This window comes from Babylonia areolata, chromosome 31 (genome assembly GCF_041734735.1).
Source record: "Babylonia areolata isolate BAREFJ2019XMU chromosome 31, ASM4173473v1, whole genome shotgun sequence".
Taxonomy (NCBI): domain Eukaryota; kingdom Metazoa; phylum Mollusca; class Gastropoda; order Neogastropoda; family Buccinidae; genus Babylonia; species Babylonia areolata.
This window is the reverse complement of record NC_134906.1, coordinates 15,228,349-15,254,360: the sequence shown is the minus strand read 5'-3', so window position 1 is coordinate 15,254,360 and position 26,012 is coordinate 15,228,349.

Below are 26,012 nucleotides of genomic sequence, written 5' to 3'. Positions count from 1 at the left end.
CCTAGCATTAATTACAGATTAATTTCCCTTTCTTACTGTCTGCACCAAAGACATGCAAAATAAATACAACTTCTATGCTCAGCAAAAGAAGTTCCTGTTTGAACAAAAATGATAATAATGACTGCTTTTGTTGCTGAGTCAGAATATGAGATCAAAGTGCCAAGTTTAGAGAATAAAAATAAAATATAGATGTAACAGTAAATTCAGTTTGCATATAATTTGGCTTCTTTTTAAAAATTTTTGTGCCCATCCCAGAGGTACAATATTGTTTTAAACAAGATGACTGGAAAGAACTGAATTTTTCCTATTTTTATGCCAAATTTGGTGTCAACTGACAAAGTATTTGCAGAGAAAATGGCAATGTTAAAGTTTACCACAGACACACACACACACACACAGACAACCGAACACTGGGTTAAAACATACTCACTTTGTTTACACAAGTGAGTCAAAAAAGCAAGCCACGGGAGTGGGTTTGAACCCCATATGTTGAAGTCGGAAGGAAAATAACTTACCACAGGGCCAAACCACGGCCGAATGTTGTCATCCAAGATTACTATTTAAACTCATGTAATTGACTACTCTATCCGAGGTGATAATACGGTTTAAATCATTATTTTCACGTGTCTCAGTTATTTAAGATATATGTAAGTTCGCTGAAAAGAAAAATGACGTTGCCATTGCGTCAGGCACGTCGCAACATGCCGTTCTCTCCAGATCGATTCAGACCAGTGTACGCAACTGAAAATAAGCGTGTGCGAGAGAAAATAGAGATCGCATTTGAACCAAATAAATATGTATCTCGCGCTTCGTACTTTCTGGACCCCCTTTGGTATGTCAAATGCGATGCACAGTTATATCGGGTACTTTACAATTTATTTCTTTTGCAATTTTTTCCTTGGGATTTGTTTCTTTTCCAGAGTTGAGTATGCTGTGGGCTTAAATGGGAAGACTGGGACCACACAGTCGAGTATCATCCACTTCACAGACGCGCCTTTGGTTGTGTTGCACTATTTTCCTGACCAACACTGCAAGTGTCTGTATCTATCGAAGCCGGGATATCATTATGACAGGAAGCGTAGAGTACAGACTTGTCACATAGCCCCAAACCAAAATGGACTCCAAAGCAGCATCGTCATCATCAGCCTACTCCTCCTCCTTCTTCTTCATTATCAATATAAACGAAAAGCACTAAATTCTGCGGCCTTTCATGCCCTGATGTCATGGTGACCTCAGTTTCGATACCCCTCCACTTTACAAGCAAGAGAGCCTGCCTGTCAGGCGACTAGTCGGCACTCACTTGTTAGAGTCATTAGCATCATGAACTAACCAATGCTTTAAAAGTGGAGCACAATATCAAATTTGGTTGACATTCATGCACAAAAATAAAAGAATGCAACGATCAAAAGAAGACAAGTGTTGCTATATTTATAGCCCGTGCATATTCTAAAATATCTGCTCGCTTGATCTATGTTACTGAAGTAGTATAAGGGAAAAATGTCTTGCTTTCAGGCTTAACAGACAAAAACATCTGGATGGGAATACAATGGTTGGTAAGTGTCAATGCATTCTCTCTCTCTCTCTCTCTCTCTCTCTCTCTCTCTCTCTGGTTGTGTGTGAGTGCGTGCTTTAGTGAGAGAGAGAGAGCTAGTAGTCTTGTATCCCAATGACAATATCGCTAAATATGCCCACAGAAGCGGTCGTTGAACCATTTTCGCACAAAATCCCTGAACTATTGCTGACATGTTTGCTCAAGAGTGAACGATGTCATTTTATTTTTTATTATGTGGTCAGCAAAATCAGTTGCACTGCTCAAAACGGAAGGCTTAGTAACTGCACTTTAGATTAATTTATGATCTCATATCACAAAGCTTCATCGGTCAAGGGCTTAAGTATTATCTGTTTGAGCTGAGCCTCCTATTCGGCAGTTCTCTCTCTCTCTCTCTCTCTCTCTCCCTCTCTCTCTCTCTCTCTCTCTGAGTTCACAGCCGACCGTCGAAGTGAACGGACGTGCCCGTGCGAGTCTCTGCAGAACACTGAACAATGTGCACTGAAAAATAATGTTCAGCATTTTCTCTCTGCAAAAATATGCCCATCCACGCAGGATCTAGGAGCTCATCGTCAACAAATTGGATCTTTTCATTCAGTTTTATGAAAATATGGGAGAAGAAATGTTCTCGTCCAAGAAAACAGCAGAAATATTCGCCTTTTTCATACTGGGATTTCTATACAGACATAAGCTACCGCATTGTTGTAAGTACTTTCTGTGCTGTGCTTTTCCTGCTGTCTGAAAAGCTGTCTGTTTGTGTCTCAGTCAGACTGGATTTCCGATATCACACAGAGACTTTTGCTGTTGTGTCACCACTCTTCCTACCCAAAGGTCCGTGCTGATATCAGACATTTTTCAAAAGTAACTGTTGCCTACAACAAAAGAGACTATTGATGTATCCAGTAACCACGCTGGTCCTTCCACTTCTTTATTCCTCGTTCTCAGTGGTGACAAAGAATTCAACCCAGAGCCAAATTTGGATGTCAACCAGATGGAAAATATGTGGTGGTATATAAGTGACACCATCGGGAGAGTCACCGCAAACGACCAACGTTTAAGCAGTGCTCTTGAAGAAAAACACAGACTCGATGAACGTGAACAGGCACATACAGCAGAGGTAACCTACCTACAAGGTAATCGTCTGGAGAAAATGAACAAAAAAGACAACAACCTTGGATTCTATGGTATCCAGGAATCAGAAGAGGAGACAGAAGAAGAAAGGGCACAAAACGTCATTGGCATCTTGAACGATCTGTGCAAACCAGGTACCCCTTCTCTACTTTGGACATTGGACACATCCATAGGATTGGAGTGGGTACACATCGAAATGAACCCAGTCCAGTCCTTGTTACGTTTGCTCAATGGAGAATGAAGACAGCTTTCTTAAAGATGAAAGTTATCCACGCAAACTTAAGAAAGGCTGGATACAAAATTTCAAATGACCTTACCCGAAGACAGTCATCACAGCTGGGTGACATTTGCCGTGAAGGAAGAAGAGGGTTCTGTTTCAATGAGAAACTGACTGAAACAGAACTACAAAACGGCCATCAAAAATATTTCACTGGAACATCCAAGAACAAGGCCCCACAAAGAGATACCATGATTACCATGTATACCAGTCCAGCACCTACAGACAGAGACTCAGGACAGGACGATGACAGCTGGTACCACCGCCGTTCATCAGAACAAAGACACTACTCTTCCATGTCCAGTTATGTAGATCAACACACTCAGGATGCTGACATGGTCTTCAAGGAAAATAAATTGTATGAAGCACACGCCACTGACACAGTCAAAACCAGTTGGTCGTCATAGCGATGACAGGGTTACCTCCGATGAACTCAGAAATTCAGCCCAACCTATATCCAGTCAAAATCACTCTCTCATTACCCTGGTCAAGACAGGAAGTGCAGAAGAGCAGCCGAACTATTGGACGGAAACTCAGACAAGTCATAATGTCAGATGTGACGCTACTGCAGTTTATAACACTGATAACGGCCATCACCAAGTCCAGTGTCAAGTCCACAGGAGCAGAGAGAGCCCATCCCCGACACCCGCTACCTTTGTCCTGGAAACTACAGCAGGCGAGCAGAGTGTGCGTGTTGCCCTTCCAGACGATGTCATCACTACGATGGAGGCACCAGTGGTTAACCCAGCTTCACAAACCCTTTCCCTCCCCTGTGGAAGAGGCAACAGCACATCACTCAGCACTGATGGTCTGATACTCTTCTGTCACAGAACAGACCCCCTCCACTGTCAATGGTTAGCTGTCAGACGTGTCTCCACAGCGTTCACCACCTGACAGTCACACAACAGCAAATGGAACGGAAATGGCAAGACCCCCCCCCACCCCCCTCCTGCCCACCTGATCTCACTCACTACTGGATGTGCCCCTACTCCAGATCTTAAAGGTCCTATTCCCACAGTGGTTGCACCAGGAGACCAGCTCTACAGTGAGGTGGCATCTGCTGCCAGCCCCTCACCAGGAGGCACGACCAGAGGTACATCATCACGACTCGGTGCGACAGGACCCCAGAAGATCATCGTCGCTGCCATCCAAACTAACCAGTCTTACACAGGTCAACAACAGAGACCCCAGAACACATCAAACTCAATACATACATGAGTAAAGAAACAGAACCCCCCCCCCCCTCCCCCACCCAACCCCACAACAATGGACCAGCAAAAACCCAAGTCAAGAATGCAAGATCCTTGACAAGAAAGAGAATGACAAGTAAAAGACAATAGAAACTCGGTCACAGCCCAGACCGTCTTCCTTCAGATGGAGCTGTTTCATTTCTCTCATACAATGTATGTGGCATAACTTCTAAGTTATCTGACCCTGATTTTATTTCGTGCATCAACACGTTTGATTTTGTTTTTTGTTTCGTAGAAACGTTTACTGCAGGAAATCTTACCCCAGATTTCTTCAACATTGTTTTACAACTGTCCTGTAATCAGACTCTCTAAAGCAGGTCGAAAATCGGGCGGAGTTATTTTTTGTTTGTTTGGTTGTTGTTGTTTTTTGTTGTTGTTTGTTTTTGTGTTGGTTTGGTTGGTTTTTGTTTGTTTGTTGTTTTTTTTACTTGTCCGAAATGAATTGCACCAGTTGGTGAAGAGAATCCACCATGGCATTGAAAATTGTATCGTTGCTGAGACTGTCTTAAGAATCATTTGACACTCTTACAGATGTTACTCTAATATGTGTTTATGTAGCACCCCCACAGTCTCCTTTGTATATTTCGTCATGTTTTGAAAATGGTATTTCTACTTTAGAATCATGCTTGCTACATGAGACAGAACCTTTATTATATGCGGAGGTCTTAATGCCCACAATGGAAATACACAAATCTGCCATGTAAATGGTGCGTATTTTATAACTTCACAACGTAAATCAAACCATTTGGATATTAACACAAGGGATTCTCAAGATAAGGAACGAAATTACTTTGGTGAACTTTTCCTTGAACTGGGTTCACAATTTGATTACATTTCTAAACATGGTTGCAGTCTGATAGATTATTTTGCAGCCTCCAGATATATGCGTTATGTAGTACACGACATGTTTATAGACGAAAGAATAGATTCTCAGCAATTGCCAAAAGCTTTAATGTTGACGTGCAACGGTTATGATAAGCAATCTCGAGAGAATAATTATCTTCCAGAAAAAATAGTTTGGAATCACAACAGTAATATATTTGAAGGCAATCTCGTACAACCAGAATTTTCAACTGCTTTGGAAGAAGCCAGAGAACAATTAAATACCTGTGTAAATGCTTCGATAAATGTATTCAATAATGCTTTGAAACGGGCATCAAGTTGTATGACAAAGCGACTAAAATTTGGTAATAGGGAACAAAAACAGCTGTGGTTCGACAGAATGCAGGGAAACAAAAATGAAATGTGAAACAATTACTTAGAATCTTGCGACAAGAACGATTGAAAGAAAATATAAATCAATACAAAGAGCTTGAGAACCACTATCATAGCTTGATGATATAAACATCAGATCTGTATAAATTGTGATCTTAGAAATAAGCTAATGAATGCTACAAAAGACCCTAGATTATTTTGGTCCACTCCGAAAGATGTCAGACATAGCTCAAGGAACAGATTTGGAAATGTTACAACGGACGAGTGGCAAAGGCATTTTGTAAATGTTTTCGAAGCAGCGCTAGAGCCACAAACACCAGTTCATATTGACAATATTTATGGCCATAACGAAACTCAAAAGCTGATTAATTTGAACTCGGATACAACACGTGAAGAAACTGTTGATTCAATTAATCATCTGAAACACAACAAAGCTGACAGCCCGGACGGCCTGATTCCAGAGATATTTTACATTCAGCTGCCTGGATATTACCATATTCATGAAAATCTGTTCAATTTCGTTTTTTCATCAGGACAATATTCAGAATCATGGACACAAACAATCATACAACCACTTTACGAGCACGGCAACTCTGATGACCCCAACAATTACAGATGGATATCCCTCTTGAATATATGTAGGAAACTTTATAGTTATATTTTTCATAAATGACTGGTTACGTGGATTGGAGACAATGATATCATTGGGGAAGAACAAGCGGGGTTCGGAAAAAATCGTAGCACTATCGATCATGTTTTTACTTCATTTGTTGCCGTCCAGAAACATCTAGCATGTAACAAAAATCTGTATGTAGCAATCATTGACTTTTCCAAAGCCTTTGATTCCATTTCCCGTACTAAATTGTAGCTCATTATGGTTGAAAATGGAACATGTGGTAAAATGTTAAAGCCAGCCTCACCCCACCCCCTCACCCCTCATTATTCTGTTTGCAGATTCTGCTGCCTTTTAATCGTACACAGTGAGAAGTCTTCAGCATCAGCTAAACTTATAGAGAAAAAATGCTGAAACGCTTGATCTATCAGTTAATTTAGATAAATCTAGTACATATTCAGAAATGGGGGTTACATTTCAAACTCCGAAAAATGGATTCATAATGGGGTTGAGCTGAAAAAAGTTAACCAATACAAATATTTAGGTGTTTGGTTAACTACTCATTTAAGTTTTTCGCTCACTATGAAAGAACAGACTGCAAAGGCAAAATTAGGTATAGCTGAAATAGTTCAAAACCTAATGATTGCCGAAGCCTACCTCGTGCTTGTACATCTAGACAGTAACAATAAGAAATGCTGGACATCAGATATTCGCAGCTTAACATGTATAGATTTGGTTATGTATGGTTAAACGAAGGTGTACAAAATGTAACCTGGTTTTTACATGCCTTCAAAGAGCGTTTAATTGATTGTTGGAAACAAGAAAGGTGTACTAGGATCCAGGAACACGAGAGATATTCTGTACACAGAAAAAAAATTTTTTTTTAATTTTCATTAGAGCCGTATTTCGACCACACTAGGAAAAAGGCATTAAGGGGCATCTACATCAGATTCAGATTTAGCATTACTGTTATAAGAATTCATAAATTTCGCTATTCCACAAACCTTCCTGTTTGCTTAAGTTGCCCATTATGCAAACGTCATACTAATGACGAACTTCACTTTCTGTTTTATTGTCATTCAAATAAAACATTGAGATCAAAATACCTTCCTCTGAAATTTACACAAGATCCAAATAAGCAACAGTTGACAATTCTTAACGACCGTAAATATATAACCGATATTGCTCGATACATTTTTTACAGTTTGAAATTTAGATCGACCAGCCAAGTAATTTAGCGTTTATTATCTGTTTATTTCCGTACCTCCTGGGCTGATGGCAACATGTTCCAACAGGTGGAAATGGAAAACCAGTTTTGTTCATGTCCACATCCATTTTGTGAACGTCTCAGTGTGTGTGCGCGTGTGTGTGTATCGGAGAGGACGAAAGAACAATTTTTAGGGTTGGTGCTTTTCATTTCCCCTTTCCCCCCCTCCCCTGATATCAGCAACTGCTGAAGTCAGTAAACCATTTGTCTTGTCTTCTCTGTCTGTCTGTCTGTCTTTGTCAGTCTGTGCTCTCTCTGTCTCTGTCTCTGTCTCTCTCTCTCTCTCTCTCTCTCTCTAACTCAAATTGTCTTTCTTTCTCTCCCTATCTGCCTGCCTTTCTGAATCTGTCTGCCTCTTTCCTCTCTACAAACATCACAGGCATGACAGCCTGTACCTGTCCGTAAAGCCTACTGACATGTACACACCATTTACCACTGTCCCCAGGAACAGGCGCCAACATCACCCCTACATCACCCACATCACCTTCCACAGCAAAAAGAGACCACCCCCCAACATCACCCACATCACCTCCCACAGAAGGAGGAGACCAGAAGTCAGCAGACTCACCAGAAGAAAAAAGCGAGGAAGATGATAACCAAAAAAAGGACGACATAGACTCTCCCTCGTCCTCGGGCTCATCCTCAGCCTCAGCCTCGTCCTAGTCCAACAAGTCTGAAGTAGTAGACAGCGCCAACCCCCATGATAAACCCGCCATGCTGTAGCACAACACTGGGAATGTTCACCTCCGTGGCCTCTGGAGAGAAGCGCGCTCTGCCAGGCAGACACGTCACAGGGCACCACAGGGAAAACAAACCGAGTGAAAGCAGCTGAATGGACCTGACTTTTGTTTCCTACTTTGCTTGATTTTGTATCCTCTGCTAAGTATAATAATAATAATAATAATGGATACTTCTATAGCACACTATCCAGAAATCTGCTCTAGGTGCTTTACAGAAACGCTTCGTTAACATAAAACATTACATCTATGTTACATACACACACCAAAATGTGACCACACACACACACACACACACACACACACACACACACACACACACACTGCATACATACATTTTAACAATACATGTGTATCTAACAGCCACCCTAACACATACGCACACATAGGCAGGCACAAACTTACATAAACTCACGCACACACAATACACATTCATATACATGCATGTAGTTATGTACACATACATATGTATACACACATAGTCAAGCACAGCTAACGCAAAGGAAGTTGACCTGCCACAATTGAACTTGCTGCTGAGGGAAAAGGTGGGTTTTGAGACGAGATTTAAAAGATGCGAGGGAATCAGAATGACGGAGGTTATCAGGGAGCTTGTTCCATGTCTTCGGCGATTGAAAAGAAAACGATCTGTGCCCATAGGTCTTACTTCTGACGTGAGGTATCCTGAGAAGTCGAGTATCAGAGGAAGAACGGAGCTGGCGAGACGGGGTATAGATATGGAGGAGTTCAGAAAGATACTTGGGGCCAGATCCGTTGACTGCAGAAAAGGTCAGAGTGGATAGCTTATAGCCTATTCGATCAGAAACAGGCAACCAGTGGAGAGACTGAAGGAGAGGAGAAACATGGTCAAATTTAGAAGCTCTGCAAATGAGTCTGGCAGCGTTATTCTGAATTCATTGGAGTCTGTCTAACAGATATTTGGGGAGGCCGGCCAAAAGAGAGTTGCAGTAATCCAATCTTGAGAGAACCAGAGAGCATACAAGTGTCTTGGTTGCATCAGTTGAGAGATAGTGGCGGATAGAACTGGTTCTACGCAGTTCCAAATAGGCAACTTTACAGATATTCGAAATGTGCTGTTGGAAGGAAAGAGACTGGTCTAGGATTACACCAAGACTGTGAACAGAAGGAGAAAGTGAAACAGGTGTGCTGTTGATCAGAACACAGTCAGGAAAGGAAGGATGTTGACGAAACTTCTTTGGACAGGTTATCATAAATTCAGTCTTATCATCATTTAATTGCAGCTTGTTGAGAGTCATCCAGTCCTTTAGGCCAGCAATGCACTACTGTGTTCGAGTCACCAGTGCATCAAATTCAGCTATGGAAGCCGACTGATAAAGTTGTGTGTCATCAGCAAAGCTCTCATGCGACATCGCATGATGACTGATGACATCCGACACAGGAGCCGCATACGGCACGAAAAGAACAGGACCAAGGACGGACCCCTGTGGGACGCCATATTTTAAGGCAGATGCTCTAGAGTATCTGCCATTTACACACACTTTCTGTGTACGGTCTGACAGGTAAGACGTGATCCATGCTAGTGCAGTGTCACGATATACCAAAGGAAGTTTTAAGTCTGTTCAAGAGGATAGAGTGGTCGATAGTGTCAAAAGCTACTGACAAATCTAAGAGAGCGAGAACAGATATCTTATCCTCATCGAATCCCGAAAGCAAATCATTCACTATTCTAAGAAGGGCCGTTTCGCAACTAAGTAAACCATTTTGTTCCAGATGAGCTAAGAGCTGAGACAATATGATCTTTTCTAGCAGCTTTGATAAAAATGACAGATTAGAGACAGGTCGACAATTTTTCAAACAAAGTATGTTAATATTAATGAATATGTTAGCATATTCTATTCTTATCTCACTGCATCACCCATCCCTCATGCCCTGCACACACTGACTGAACAATGAAAATTTTATCACTTCTGTAAAAAGGGCTTAATGGGATGGTGAGACTAGGGGGGAGGGGCGGGTTTATGTACCATTCATTGACTTGTGGGCAAGGTGAAGTGCTCAGTACTACTGGTTTGGAGTTGTTTGTCTTACACAAGAGACCCAGGATTACTGTTCTTGTTTCGTTTTTTTGGTTTGGAGTTGTTTGACTTACAGAAAAGAGCAAGAGTTACTGTTCTTGTTTCGTTTTTTGGTTTGGAGTTGTTTGACTTGCACAGAAGAGCAAGGGTTACTGTTCTTGTTTCGTGTTTTGGTTTGGAGTTGTTTGACTTGCACAAGAGAGCCAAGGTTACTGTTCTTGTTTGTAGTTCTGGCTTGGAATTGTTTGTCTTGCACGAGAGAGCCAGAGCTACTGTTCTTGTTTCTTGTTCATTAATTTTCACTGTAAATACAGGCGTTATTGGGAGTAACCGTGTATTAGTTAAATAATGCTTCGATTTCTGAGTCACTAAATACGTCATTTATTTATGTATCTAACTGATTGAATAAATGACTGCTTTTTTGCGTGATTAGGCAGTATAATACAGTACATTTTACTCTTTAAATTCCCACAAAGGGACACAACTTCAAGCCGTTTCGTCTTTTCCATCAGCATGACAGAGGTAAATAAGGGGTACAGAAGAAAGAAAGAAGGCTCTCCCAAAATAAAGTTCCAGATTCGTTCATATACCTTCTGCTTGATATTTCTTTTCTTCGTCATTCAGACAGACCCAGCTGTGTACACACTGGTTACAATTAGATCTTTCCTAGTTTTGTAAATGTTCTTTGATTTGCATTGGTTGTTGTCAGTTTGCTTTGCTTTGTTCACGCATTCATTCGTATCAGGTTGATTCATCAACAGGGACAGTGAAAGGACACTGGATAATAACCAGGAGTGTCTGGCATTAAAGTGTTACACTGGGATTGAGGATCCAAGCATATACAGTGTGTGGGGAAAGTGGCTGTCTGTGATCAAGTTTTTTATTCGAGATGTTTTTCTTTTACTAGTTGAGATGTTAGTGTTGGAGTATGTTTAACAGAGTAACGTTGTAATGGTTATACAGTTGTTCTTCCCCTCCCATAGTTGTGTGATGACTTTCACTACCTCTGACTTTTCTTCTTCCTTTTCTAAACTTGTCTTATTCAATACAGTGATGTAGTAAGCAACCACACTGAACTGCCGGTTTTCTGATATTTTAAAAGAAAACAAAAACAAAAGAACATATAAGGATTAAAAAAAAAAGGGGGGGGGGGGGGGGGGCAGGAGGGGGTACGAATACATACATGCGTGGGAAGAGAGGGGAAAATATTGGATAATCGATGCATTCATATGCGAGTGGGACTCAGTTACTCTATGATGACATTCAGACTGCAAAATTACAATACAGTTTCCAGTGGGGCTCAATGTCAGGTATTAGGGGCATTTTGTAACATGTTCATGATGGACACATTTCGTTTTCACAATTCTAGTCAATAAATTCAAAATATGGGGATGAAAAAAGCAAATCTTCGGTGCAACAATTATTCGGGTAGCAGACGGGAAGAAAGAAGTTACTCTGAGAACATAGGCGTATATGCTGTCCAGGTGTTCTGAAAATCAGAATATATTGAATTTTTTCGAGCTATGCGTTCTTCTATTTTGTATCTGTGCTTAAGATTACTAAGGAATACACTTAAAACATGATTAATTTTGTTCATTTTACACTGGTACAATGTATCTATTTCGTATGGAACCTGTCCGATCTTCATCATAAGTTTTGGTAATACGATTGGCTATGCAAGTTGATCCAATTTTATGAATAGCGTTTAGTAGTGATAGTGGTCTCCAATACTTTATAAAGTGTCGTCTATCTTTGTCTCCTTTCGATATGCACGTAATTATTCCCTGTTTGTGTACACAGGACAATTCTCCTTTTCTAAAACAAGCATTCAGTGCCCTTACTACAAACGGCCCTATTTTCGCCCAAAAGCATTCAAACAAATTCAGCACTAAATCCACCTGTTCCTGGGCTTTTGTTGTTTTTCGTATTTTTTAAATGCAAGGCCTGCCTCTTCCAATGTAATTTCACCGTCTCATTCTTTAGCTTCTTTGATGTTCAGTTTTGGAATATTGCTTACCAGGTCATCTATCTCACAGTTCTCTACATTGGATTCTTTTTATAAACATTCATAAAATCTTTGAACTTCCTGTAGAATACTTTCTTGTTTATCTATAGCATTACCATCCTTATCAATGAGCTTAGCCATATTCTTTCGTGTATAATGTCGCTTCTCTTAATTGCATAAATACCTTGTTATCTTCTCATCCTCAGATATCCATCTGACTCTTGATCTTAAAAGTACTCATTCGATTCTTTTTTCTCTGATATTTTTAACTGTTCTTTCTTAAACTTGATTTGTTCTAAATCTTCTCGTGTGTAACCCTTTGCTTCAAATAACTGTATATATCTTTTTCTAATCCATCTTCTTCGTTTGTTTTCTTCTTTTTCATACAGGCGTAATATATTGTTTTTGACCTTATCTTGGAATGTCGATTTCTAATTAATGATAACAATCATCATTATGATAGGAATGATAATAATCCAAATAATAATAATAATAATAATATCATTTATTTTCAGTCTAATATCATCATCATAGATGAACAGACTATAAATAAATAAACGAACGATCATTGTATGGTCTGTACACATTCACTAATAGTATCAGTATCAGTAGCTCAAGGAGGCGTCACTGCGTTCGGACAAATCCATATACGCTACACCACATCTGCCAAGCAGATGCCTGACCAGCAGCGTAACCCAACGCGCTTAGTCAGGCCTTGAGAAAAAAAAAAAAAAAAAGGTATGTATATATATATATATATATACATATATATATATATAGAGAGAGAGAAGCGTACATACATAAATAAATAAATAATATGAATGGGGAAAAAAAAAAGAAAAAAAGATAGTAGTAATGTAAATAATGATAAAATAATAATAATAATAAATAAATAAATAAATAATTAAATAAATAAGACAACAATGATGATAAATAAGCAAATAAATATAAAACATGAAGACACACATTCACACATACACCCACACATGCATAACAGATATGCCCCAAAAACGCAGTTTCATAGATATGAAAGCACAGTCAAATACATATAAACGTACATGAGCTCCAACACACACACACACACACACACACCACAAATTTCCCTGCACCTCCTCTACCCCCTCCTCCACACACTCGAAGTTTCTAGTCTATGTATCGCAGCTTCCACGGCACACGCACCCACACACACACACACACACACAAACACGCACACACACACACACTCACACTCACACACACAGATGAACACTTACTTGTACAAGCACACACACACACACACGTCCATATCTCCCACCCACAACCCCACACACATATATACAAAGATATATATATAATATATACGTTCAAATATCCTGATGCTCCCACAGTGTAGGCATGCATACACTCACATACCTCATCCTCTATCTCACCTCCTCCCTGCACCCCCACCTCCCCCTCACACACACACACACAACACACACACACACACACACACACATGCACAGAACTCTCCTGACACTTGTGTACACTTACACTCTCACGCATGCACAAACGCACTCAAAAACATCGACTCACACATACACACAAACACACACATACACACACACACAGAGGCTGCCACTGACTGGCCGCAAGAGGGATGGGAAAAGATCTCTGATGCCAAGAACGTGGCGTCTAGTGTGTTGCTCAGTCTATTGTATTTGGAAAAGCCCACAGAGACTCTGTTCCGTTTTGAAGAAATTTGCGCAATGTTGGTTTGGAAATGATGCCGATATTTGTTTGATTTGCAAAGCATCGTGCTCTACCTTTCATGTTAGACTTACGGCCGCTCCCGCTCTCTGCTTTTATTTCTTTGAGGCGATTGATGGTGTGATGGCCTTGTACCTGTTCTTTTTGATATTCTTTGACTTTTCTGAGGATTTCCGATTTTCCTAGATGTAGGCCGCTCGTTGGTGTTGCGTTACCAGCAAGTCTGTCAGCTCGCTCATTTCCCTTAACTCCTGCATGTCCCGGGCAGTATGACCATGTGATTTTTTTTATCTGAAAGTTGCGCATTGCCTTATGCCACTCTGGGCTTCCCATTCCGTTTTCAATTTTCTGTATGAGGTTCATTGAGTCTGTTAGAATCATGGCATGTTGGTTTCCGGGAGTATGGATGGACGATAGCCACTGGAGGGCATGTGTCACAGCTTCAACTTCCATCGTTAGGCTGGAGGTTGTGACTTTGTAGGCAGCATTCTCTTCCCTAACTGTTTTTCCATTTTGTTTCGCAGTGAATCCCCAACCGGATTGGTCTTTGGTGACTGAGCCATCTGTGTATATGATGATGTCCTCTTCTTTACTGTTTTCTTCTATGAGTAGCTTCACTTCCGCATCAGTTTTGCCCTCTGGCCATTCCCGACAATGTCTTCCTAGAGTGGGGGAAATGGCTGTGTTGAATAGATGGTTGAGGTGTTCGGGGTTTTTCTCCCATTCTTTTGTTTCTTTCAGGTCTTGTAGTCGGCATACTAGCTGGATTGTGTCTTCTGCTTGCCCCATCCATGATCTTCCTCGCCCTAGACGGCTGCCTTTTGGTTCTTTGACTGCGTCATGCAGTGGGTTTTGAGGGTTTTCTAATGCTTTGAAGTAGGTCTTGACCTGTTCTAACTTGTTTCTGGCCTGCACTGAAGGAAGGTCAAGCAGGTATCGCATGGTTTCTGTGGGCGTGTCTTTTGTTGTTCCAAGGATCAGCCTCATAGCTTCATTTTGTACTCTTTCTAATTTTAGGAGGTTGCTTTGAGACGGTGTTGTTAGCCCAAGTCCGTAGTCGATCACACTGAGGACGAGTGATTGGTATAGCAGGAAGAGGTGGCGTTGTTCAATACCTTTGGTTGCCATTGCCTTTAAGACTGAAAGGCCTTTTTTGCATTTGAGAACAGTATTTTCCGTATGTTTTCTGAAGGTCAGCATCCTGTCGAAGTGTATTCCTAGGTAGCGTAGGCATTCAGTTTTCTCGATCTGAATCCCATCGAATGACACAGAAGGTGGTGCTTTGCTCGCGGTTCTGTTGTTCAGGGTGCACAGCAACGTTTGGGCTTTCGCTGGGTTGATGGAAGATCCTGTGTCTTTGCACCATTGAGCAATATTGTTTAGTTGTTTCTGGACGGCTTTGGTTCTTTCCTGAGCATCTTTCGAAGTTTTGAAGACCAGGCCATCATCCGCAAGAGTAAGCACCCGAGCTATTCCATTGTTGTTTAAGTCTGCAAGGCCCTTCGTGTAGACATTGTAGAGGACAGGAGAGAGCGGAGACCCTTGTGGCAGTCCCATGGATAGTTTAGAAGGTGCAGACATCCAATCTCCGAGGCGTAGGACGACGGTTCTTTCCTGAAGCGCTGCTGCTATCCATCTTGTCAGTGTCAAACTTACTCCATACCTTAGTAGCAGCTCCATGAGGTGCGCAAACTGGACTTTATTGTAGGCATCTTCAAGGTCGATTGCTACTGCTAGTGTTTCTTCTTTCCTTTGAAATCCTTCATACACCTCATATGCAAAAGCAGCTGCATTTTCCCATGTGGACTTGCCTGTTCTGTAACCACCTTGATTTGAAGGGAGAATGTGCCTGTGTTCAAGATCCCTTGCAAGTTTTCTGGCTATCATGCGTTCCATGAGCTTTCCAGCGATGTTTTGCATGGTTAGGATCCGGTAGCCGCTTATCTGATGATGGTCCTTTCCTGGTTTTGGTATGGGTTTTAAGAAGCTGTGTGTCCAGTCCTCCGGCACATGTCCATTGTGGAAACTGTTTTGATATAGATTGAAAAGTTTGCTTCTGTCTTCTTCCGATAGTTCCTTGATGTCCGAGTAGCGAACTTTGTCTGGGCCAGGGGCAGATTCTTTCTTGCATTTAGCTATTGCTCCATTTAGATCATCTATTGTCAATTCATCATCAGGTCCAGTCTGCATAAGGGTTTGGTTTAACTCCTCAACATATTTCTTTTTCTCATCTAAGTTTCTCTGATCGCTCTGTTGTATGAAACTAATAGAAAATCTATTCCTCTAGTTTCAATCAGCACTATGATATAATTTCCGCTAATTCCTTTTAAGATCCGTTAAAATTTAAACTCAAGATTATTTTTGAAAAGTATAGCTACACCTCTTGAATTAGAAACATAACTTGAAAAAAAAAAACACTTGATATCCCCATTCTAGTATAATATAATTTTCCATGTTTCCTTCAAAATGGGTATCTTGCAAGAAGTAAACAGAACATGCCTTGCTTTTCAAATAATGAAACACGTCTTTTCTGTTTTTGTGTATTGTTTAGGCCCTGACATAACTGTGAGTGAAATATCCTTGTTATTCACTTGGGAGCTTTCCTACTTTTATAATGACAACCCATTGTAGTTAATGTCAAATCTAACATTGATTAAAAACCGCTCGTCAAAATCTGTACTACACGTAATACTAATACTAGTCGGTATGTAATGAAAGTATTCTCACATTATCATATACAATGTATCAAAGCAATGGAACCCTAAATAACAAAGTATAGGACACAATACAATTAAACAAAAAAGATATATAAGATACAAAATACAAAAGCAATTCATATGTAACAAGAGACTACAAGCCCCATATGAGCATACAGCGCTCTCACAAGGCGTAGTGATTTTTGTTTAATCGCAAAAGCCGAGATTTTGTTCTTTTTTTCTTTTTTGACTCACTTGTGTAAACAAAGTGAGTCTATGTTTTAACCCGGTGTTCGGTTGTCTGTGTGTGTGTGTGTGTGTCCGTGGTAAACTTTAACATTGACATTTTCTCTGCAAATACTTTGTCAGGTGACACCAAATTAGGCATAAAAATAGGAAAAATTCAGTTCTTTTTAGTCATCTTGTTTAAAACAATATTGCATCTCTGGGATGGGCGCAAAAAAATAAAAAATGAAGCCTAATTATATGCAAACTGCATTTGCTGTTATATTTATATTTTTTGTATTCTCTAAACTTGGCACTTTGATCTGATATTCGACCCAACAACAAGAGCAGTCATAATTATCATTTTTTGTTCAAACAGGAACTTTTTTTGCTAAGCATGGAAGTTTTATTTATTTTGCAAACGTTTTGGTGCAGATAGTAAAAAAGGGAAATTACTCTAATTAATGCTAGGGGACTTAATTTGCTTTAAACTAATCTTGAAACAAGAGAGGCAAGGCCTTCAAGACTCACTTGTGATGCACTTTTTTTTTTAAAATCCAAGCTTTTTATGTATTGAGCATAATTTCAAAATGTAATGTTTAAGATGAGAAAGATCAGTTTAAAGCAAACTAAGTCCCCCAGCATTAATTACAGAGTAATTTCCCTTATTTTACTGTCTGCACCAAAACGTTTGCAATAACAAAACTTCCATGCTTAGCAAAAGAAGTTCCTGTTTGAACAAAAAAAATGAAAATAATGACAGATCTTTTGTTGGGTCGAATATCAGATCAAAGTGCCAAGTTTAAAGAATACAAAAAATATAAATATAACAGTAAATGCATTATACTCAATACATAAAAAGCTTGGATTTTTTTTAAAGTGTATCACAAGTGAGTCTTGAAGGCCTTGCCTCTCTTCTTTTTCTTTTTTTTTTTACGATAAAGTGACGCATTAACAAAACATATCAATAGTTTCACTTTCATTGAAAGAGGAAAAGAGAAAATGAAGTATAAACAGGGGAAAAGCTTGAAATATAATCTATGAAATATAGTCTGCATGTGCGCGTCCCCCTGCGTGTGCGTGCGTTCGTGCGCGCGCGCGTGTGTGTGGCCATACATTTGTAATTGCGTGCGTGTGTGCAAACAAGCGTTCATGTAATCAAAAAAACACAAAGCCCATGTGAGCGTGTAGCTCCCTTATGATATTCCGAAGGCATGGTAATTTTTGCTGAGTCATTTTCTCTCCCTCTGACTTTTCTACGTGCACTACTGGTGCCGATACTGTTACCATTGTTTCCGTTGCATTTGCTAGCTTTTCCATTTATTGACGTGACCTTTCCGATAAATTGAATCGGTAGTTGCTAGAAATCGTTATGATAGCTTTATGTTTTTGATGTTCACGTTTCATAGATGTGGTTACAGACATCGTTTTGTGAATAAAATGTTGACAAGTTATGTCTGGAAAGTGGTCCTGTGAAATGTTTGGATTGCAACGACGGCAGAAGTAACCAAAACACGTTTTGTGGGTTGTTGTATATCCTTGTTATTGTACTGCATTGTTCTTTACATGTAGGCTACTTGAGTCTCTCAGTATAAACAGTATCCTCACTCCCTGGAAATTTTGTGCTAGAAATGTCTCCCTTTTTTTTCCGTTGATCTCTTTGTTTGTACGTTATTTCTTCCTCCACTATTTCCTGTTTTTTCTGCCTTCCCAGTCCGCCCCCTCCCTTTTTTCCAGCAAGCCTTGACAAGTTTCTCTCTTTTCCACAATATATGATGTACAGAGTGTGCTGTTTCGCTCTGTCGATCAGGTAATGATGTTGCAAAATGCGGGATGGGCACTAGCTGTCCATTCTGATGATGATGACATGATTATATCTATACTTATATAGCGCCTATCTTTAGTCAGAAACAATGCTCTGATGCTTTACAAACGAACATGGAGTCATTTGCACCACAGGCTGCCTACCTGGGTAGAACTGACCGAGAGCTGCCTTTGGGCGCTCGTCATTCGCTTCAAAAGAATGCACACACACACACACACACACACACACACACACACATGTTTGTATATTTTATCCTGCCGTTACGGCAGCAATGCTCCGTTTTCCGAGGTGTGTATGCTGGGTATGTTCTTGTTTCCCTAACCCCCCGTACGCTGACATACAGCATAGATTAGTTCAAGACAAGATCAGAGTTTTTTTTATTGACCTTTTTTTTTAAATTTCTTTTTCAACATCAAAAACAGAAATAGTGACATACGACCAGATAAAAAAAAAAGGATAAACACCAGTATTTCCTTATACTGAGTATATCATTTGATATCCATACATATACATATAAATCCACATCCATGCACACATACGTACACATACACATATTGTTACAAGCATATAACTTTATAGATATGCACACAAACATATCGGCACCTGTATACACGTATTTTCATCCACTGATGTTTGCATATAATGTATATAATAAACGCCACAGAATAAAGCAGTCATACCTTATTGCATGTTCAATCAATGTTGTCCTTTTGTTTTAGTTTGGTTATTCTTCTGTATTCCACTCATGTCCCTAGAATTTCTATGCAGCGATATGCACGTATTAAACGAGTGATAGGTGTGTATAATCAGCGATATGTATGTACTAAACAAGTTATATGTGTGTATAATCAGCGATATGTATGTATTAAACAAGTTATAATGTATGATAAGCGATATGTATGTATTAAACGAGTTATATGTGTGTATAATCAGCGATATGTATGTATTAATGAGTTACAGGTGTGTATAATCAGCGATATGTATCTATGTATCAAATGAGTGGTAGGTGTGTATAATCAGCGATATATATGTATTAAACGAGTGATAGGTGTGTATAATCAGCGATATGTATGTATCAAACGAGTGATAGGTGTGTATAATCAGCGATATGTATGTATCAAACGAATGATAGGTGTGCATAATCAACGATATGTATGTATTAAACGAGATATAGGTATGTATAATCAGCGATATGTATGTATCAAATGAGTGATAGGTGTATATAATCAACGATATGTATGTATCAAACGAGTGATAGGTGTGTATAATCAGCGATATGTATGTATCAAACGTGTGATAGGTGTGTATAATCAACAATGTGTATGTATCAAACGAGTGATAGGTGTGTATAATCAACAATGTGTATGTATCAAACGAGTGATAGGTGTGTATAATCAACAATGTGTATGTATCAAACGTGTGATAGGTGTGTATAATCAACAATGTGTATGTATCAAACGAGTGATAGGTGTGTATAATCAACAATGTGTATGTATCAAAGGAGTGATAGGTGTGTATAATCAACAATGTGTATGTATCAAACGTGTGATAGGTGTGTATAATCAACAATGTGTATGTATCAAACGAGTGATAGGTGTGTATAATCAACGATATGTATGTATCAAACGTGTGATAGGTGTGTATAATCAACAATGTGCATGTATCAAACGAGTGATAGGTGTGTATAATCAACAATGTGCATGTATCAAACGAGTGATAGGTGTGTATAATCAACGATGTGTATGTATCAAACGTGTGATAGGTGTGTATAATCAACGATGTGTATGTATCAAACGAGTGATAGGTGTGTATAATCAACGATATGTATGTATCAAACGAGTGATAGGTGTGTATAATCAACAATGTGCATGTATCAAACGAGTGATAGGTGTGTATAATCAACAATGTGCATGTATCAAACGAGTGATAGGTGTGTATAATCAACAATGTGCATGTATCAAACGAGTGATAGGTGTGTATAATCAACGATGTGTATGTATCAAACGAGTGATAGGTGTGTATAATCAACGATATGTATGTATCAAACGAGTGATAGGTGTGTATAATCAACGATATGTATGTATCAAACGAGTGATAGGTGTGTATAATCAGCGATGTGTATGTATCAAAAGAGTGACAGGTGTATATATTCAGATTTTTTCCTCCTTTTCTCAGTTTTCACCCGTCCCCAGTCAGTGTTGGCAATATTCACTGAAGGAAAAAAAAGGGGGAAAGAAAGAAAAATAGTGAAGACAAGATAGTACACAAATTTATTGCCAGTAAATTCACAGGAATATGCCTTTTGGCTCGAGTACATATAACATGAAACACATCAAGCACAGTCACTTTCGGAACATGAGCATTCCTGAAAGTATGCAATACAGTAACTAAAGTAATAAAATTGATGTTGACTGGATACGAAAATCCACAGGTCACTGACACTGAAATATAAGATAAGCGAAACACGTTTACAGCGCAATCACACAAAAACATTTATGAAGGTGACGATGCGTTACTATAGCTTTATGAATAAAATGTAGAACTCGTAAGAAAACATTTACAGGAGAAATTAATAAATAACTCACCTACTGATATACAAACCCAGTCAACGCACACACCCTCCATGCAATACACATCAGGTGACACTGGTAACAACAGTGCACCAGCCTCTATCGTATTTCTTTATGAAGATATGAATATAAAGGAACAGATAAGAAATAAAACAAACAGAATGATGGATTTTGAATACCATACCATAATAATGTCATTATTTCTTCTTCTTTTTTTTTAAGTGGAAAAGAAATCGCCGTTGCACTGGGTTGAAAATGGAAATGGCACTTGATAAAATCAGAAAAAAATGCAACTTTATTGTCAGTAAATTCATTAGGATTTGTTTTTGGCTCAAGTAATTGTAACATTAATTGTTAAACATGGAAAGCAAGGTCACTTTTAGAACATGCATATTCATTAGAATATGCAACACAATAGCTAAATAATAGAATCAATGTTGACCAGGTAAAAAAAAAAACCCACCTCATGTCACTGACACTGAAATGTAAGATAATCTGTGCACGTGTACCGCGCAATCACTCAAAACGTTTGTGAAGATAATTATACATCATAGTAGCTATATGAATGAAATTAATGTGGTCCACATTTATAAGAAAACATGTCATACAACACTCAATACAACACATTAAATGATGAATGAATAAATAAATAAACAATAACTCCCACACACCCCCAGTCAACGTGCCTGCTCCTCAGCACTCCCTCCACACACACACATGTGGACACACTAACTCCCGAGAGCAAGGTTTCGGTTGCGCATGCGCACTAGAGCCTATCCAGGACTTGTATCCAAATCCAGACGACCTTCCCTACATGGGTCACATGTGGTGGTGAAAGGTTAGTAGATCGTCATATTTCTCTCCGTTTGCATGTTTTACAAACAATGTGGTCGTTTACGGTTGCCAACGTCGAGGGGCTGTCTGCATGCTTTCCAATTCTCACCGGACAGTACCACGTGCTGGTGCTATTTTTATCTGACAGACACGTCTAGCGCAAACACAAACGGCTCTAGCTCCGCCCCTTTTCTCTGCATTCAAATTTTGTATTACGTGTAGCTGACACATTTTGTACTTTCCAAAGTCAATTCAGGTCTAGATTGGAAGCTGCTAGGCAAATCTCGCTCTCTGCCATAAATGAAGCCAAACCGTAGCTTTATTAGGCTTTTATTTTGAATAAACCTTCACCGACGTCACAGTGTCAGACTCTGGTGAGAAACTGGCTTGATTCAAATCGCCCGCCATTTATAGTCCGGTTCAGGCTTTAAAGAAATATTTCTTGTGACGAAATGAATGTATACTGTTTCAAGTTGTTGTTGTTTGTTTGTTTGATAGTTTTGTTGGATTTGTGAGTGCATGCGTGTTCGTTCTTTAGTTTAGCGTCTTTTCACACACACACACACACACACACACACGCAAACACACACGTGTGTGTGTGTGAGGGAGAGGGAGAGTCTGCGTCTGTGAAGAGAGAAACACAGAGAGATAGAATCACATACAAAAAGAGAGCCAGAGAAACAGTTTGTCTTGAGACCAAAGAAAAAAAAGACGGGCATTATCGTTGGTGAGCAAAGTTTTAAAAGTCATAGCATTAGCTCATGGCAAATAGAAAAAAAATGATGCAGTGAACGAATTAATTAAACAAAAGATTACATATTGATTCACGTTGTTGTTTTTTCTAGTTTTTAGGGATTTGTGAGTGCATACGTACACACACACACGTGTATGTGTGTGTGCGTTAGTGTGTGTGTGCGTGTGTGTGTATGTTTAAGAGAGACTGAAAGAGAGAGAGGGAGAGTCTGTACCTGTAAAGTGTGATACACAGAGAGCGATACAATCACAGACAAAACAGAAAAAGAGTTTGTCTTCAGAAAAAACAAAACAACAAAAACCTAATGAGAAGCATGGGCATTATCTTTGGGGGCTACACTTTGCACTTGAGTGTGTATCGTGCTCGGTGTAACCACTACTTACCACATTATCAGACTCAGTACGATTATACACACTCCAAGGAAACGTGCTGCGCCAACCACGGACTCTGTGATCATAATCATGTCTTTGTCCGCTGTGAAAACACAGATATAATGAGGTTCAACATAAATAAGCTTGTCCATTCACTGCGTTGATTTTTTTTCTATTGGCTATGGGCTGATGCTTTAACTTTTTAAACATTGCTCACCAAAGATAATGCCCGTGTTTTTGTTGTTTTTGACTCACTTGTGTAAACAAAGTGAGTCTATGTTTTAACCTGTTGTTCGGTTGTCTGTGTCTGTGTGTCCGTGGTAAACTTTAACATTGCCATTTTCTCTGCAAATACTTGGTCAGTTGACACCAAATTAGGCATAAAAATAGGAAAAATTCAGTTCTTTCCAGTCATCTTGTTTAAAACAATATTGCACCTCTGGGATGGGCACACAAAAAATATTAAAAAAGAAGCCAAATTATATGCAAACTGTATTTACTGTTATATATATATATATATTTTTTTTTTTATTCTCTAAACTTGGCACTTTGATCTGATATTCTGACACAACAAGAGCAGTCATTATTATCATTTTTTGTTCAAACAGGAACTTCTTTTGCTAATCATGGAAGTTTTATTTATTTTGCAAACGTTTTGGTGCAGAGAGTAAAAAAGGGAAATTAATCTGTAAGGGGACTTAATTTGCTTTAAACTGATCTTTCTCGTCTTAAACATTACATTTTGAAATTATACTCAATATATAAAAAGCATGTGTGTTTTACTCTCAGTGTACAGGGCTTTCACTGTGTTCATTCGCCCAAGTGGTCTTTTTCGGAAAATACTAAAATCAATACGACGAGTGGACTTTATAGATCTATTGGCTGAGCCCTGAAGGTCATGGGCAAAAATCAATTGCGTACACATATTTATACACATTCAAAGCATGTGCTCATATTCTTCGCGAACGCGAACGACGCCATTTTGTTTCAAGTTGTTGACCTGCCCGTTAAATCATACATTCAATGGACAATACACGATAACATGTGATGGAAAGTTAAAGACCGTTAAATATTTATTCAGAGAAAGATTTGTGAACGCCCACCTACTGGATTATGCCCCAAACTGCCATAAAAATATCCACAGAATCAGTCGGAATTCACAGTAAAAAATTGTAAACCATGCAAGTTAATACCCTTGAATTGATGAAACGAAAAAGTTTCCAGTCTTGACTTTTCTCAAACTGAAGTCTTTTTCACTTCATACGACGTTTAGAAGTACTTGTACTTGGCTCTACATGTTATTAGTTTAACAAAATACTAAATTTTCATATCAATTTTAAAACTAGAATGAACATAAAAGAGAAATTGAATCGACCGTGTCGTACTACATTCCCGGCGGGTGTAACTAAACTTGTACATCTATCTAGATCTAGTGAAAACGGCTAAATGTTGCAGTGTGATTGCGGCGATAGCCACGTCTCCTTTACTGCGGACTAAAAAAGAATATTTTATTGCCCTTAAAGATTTTTTGAATGCCCAAGATACACCAGAATGATATATGATTTAAACAGCGTTCTCACTGCGAATACCGCAATTGATTTATCGCCCTTTAAAAAAGTATGTTTAAATATTAAATTTTAGAACGTTAGTTAAGGAGCCACGATAGTGTAATGGGTAAGACAGTTTCTTCTCACCCGAACACGCGGGGTTCGAATCTGGTTAGGACTTCTTCTTTTTTTTCTTTTCTTTTTTTTTTTTTAACCAGAAGCTTCATAACAAATACAGAACACATTTTAACGATTAGATTTTTTTTTTAAAGTGTATCGCAAGTGAGTCTTGAAGGCCTTGCCTCTCTTGTTTGTTCTCCTCTTCCTTCTGCTTCTCCCCCTCCTTCTGCTTCTCCCCCTCCTTCTGCTTCTCCTCCTCCTTCTGCTTCTCCTCCTCCTTCCCCTTCTCATCCTTCTGCTTCTTCATTATCTTCTTCTACTCCTCCTCCTTTTATCATCATCATCATCATCGTTATCATCCGAAATTGATTTGCCCATTGCTTTGAAACAAATTTAAAAAGAAAATGACCAAAAGTTTCACTCATGTCCACAAACAAACAAATAAACATACACAAATAAGGCATATTCAAACTGCAATGATTCATGAACAGACAAGAGAGGCAAGGCCTTTAAGACTCACTTGTGATATGCACTAAATCCAACAGAGGAATTATGGGCGAAAAAAGCGAAATGGATAATCTGGCAAAAAACTCACTAATGTAACCATGACCCTAGGCATCTGTAACAACAATGTATACCAAGTCCAATGAAAACTGAATGGTAAAAACAAAGTTCTATTATCCTTTTCCCAATAGGCCATATTGTGACCTTGATATTTGACCTTACTTCTTTTCATTGGTTTCACCATGACCAGCCTTTGTAAACATAATTCTTCAGTTTTACAGTTTCGAACATTCTTGAGTACTTTGTGCATTATAAATCCTGTTTCCAAGACACAATCAGGATCAGTGCATAAAAACAAGTACAAGTAATAAATCATGAAACTGATCACATCATCAGTTGCATTCTTGCACACCTACATACATAAATGGAAGGGGAAAAAACACCTTCAAACACGGCACAACAACATTACCAAGCACAAACTATAGGATACAGATCACATAGTATTTTAGGCCGACTTCTTCAGTTCTTGAAACATGTTGGTTATGTTCATGAATCTCGCAATAGTCTGAGACACAAATGCAAGTTTGTGCATGCATGCAATGTATACACACACACACACACACACACACACACACACACACACACACACACACACAACAAAAGTGTCAGAATCTCTAACTGAAAAAGTTGAACAGTCGTTGTTTGTCTTTCCATCACACTCATTAAAGTATATGTATACA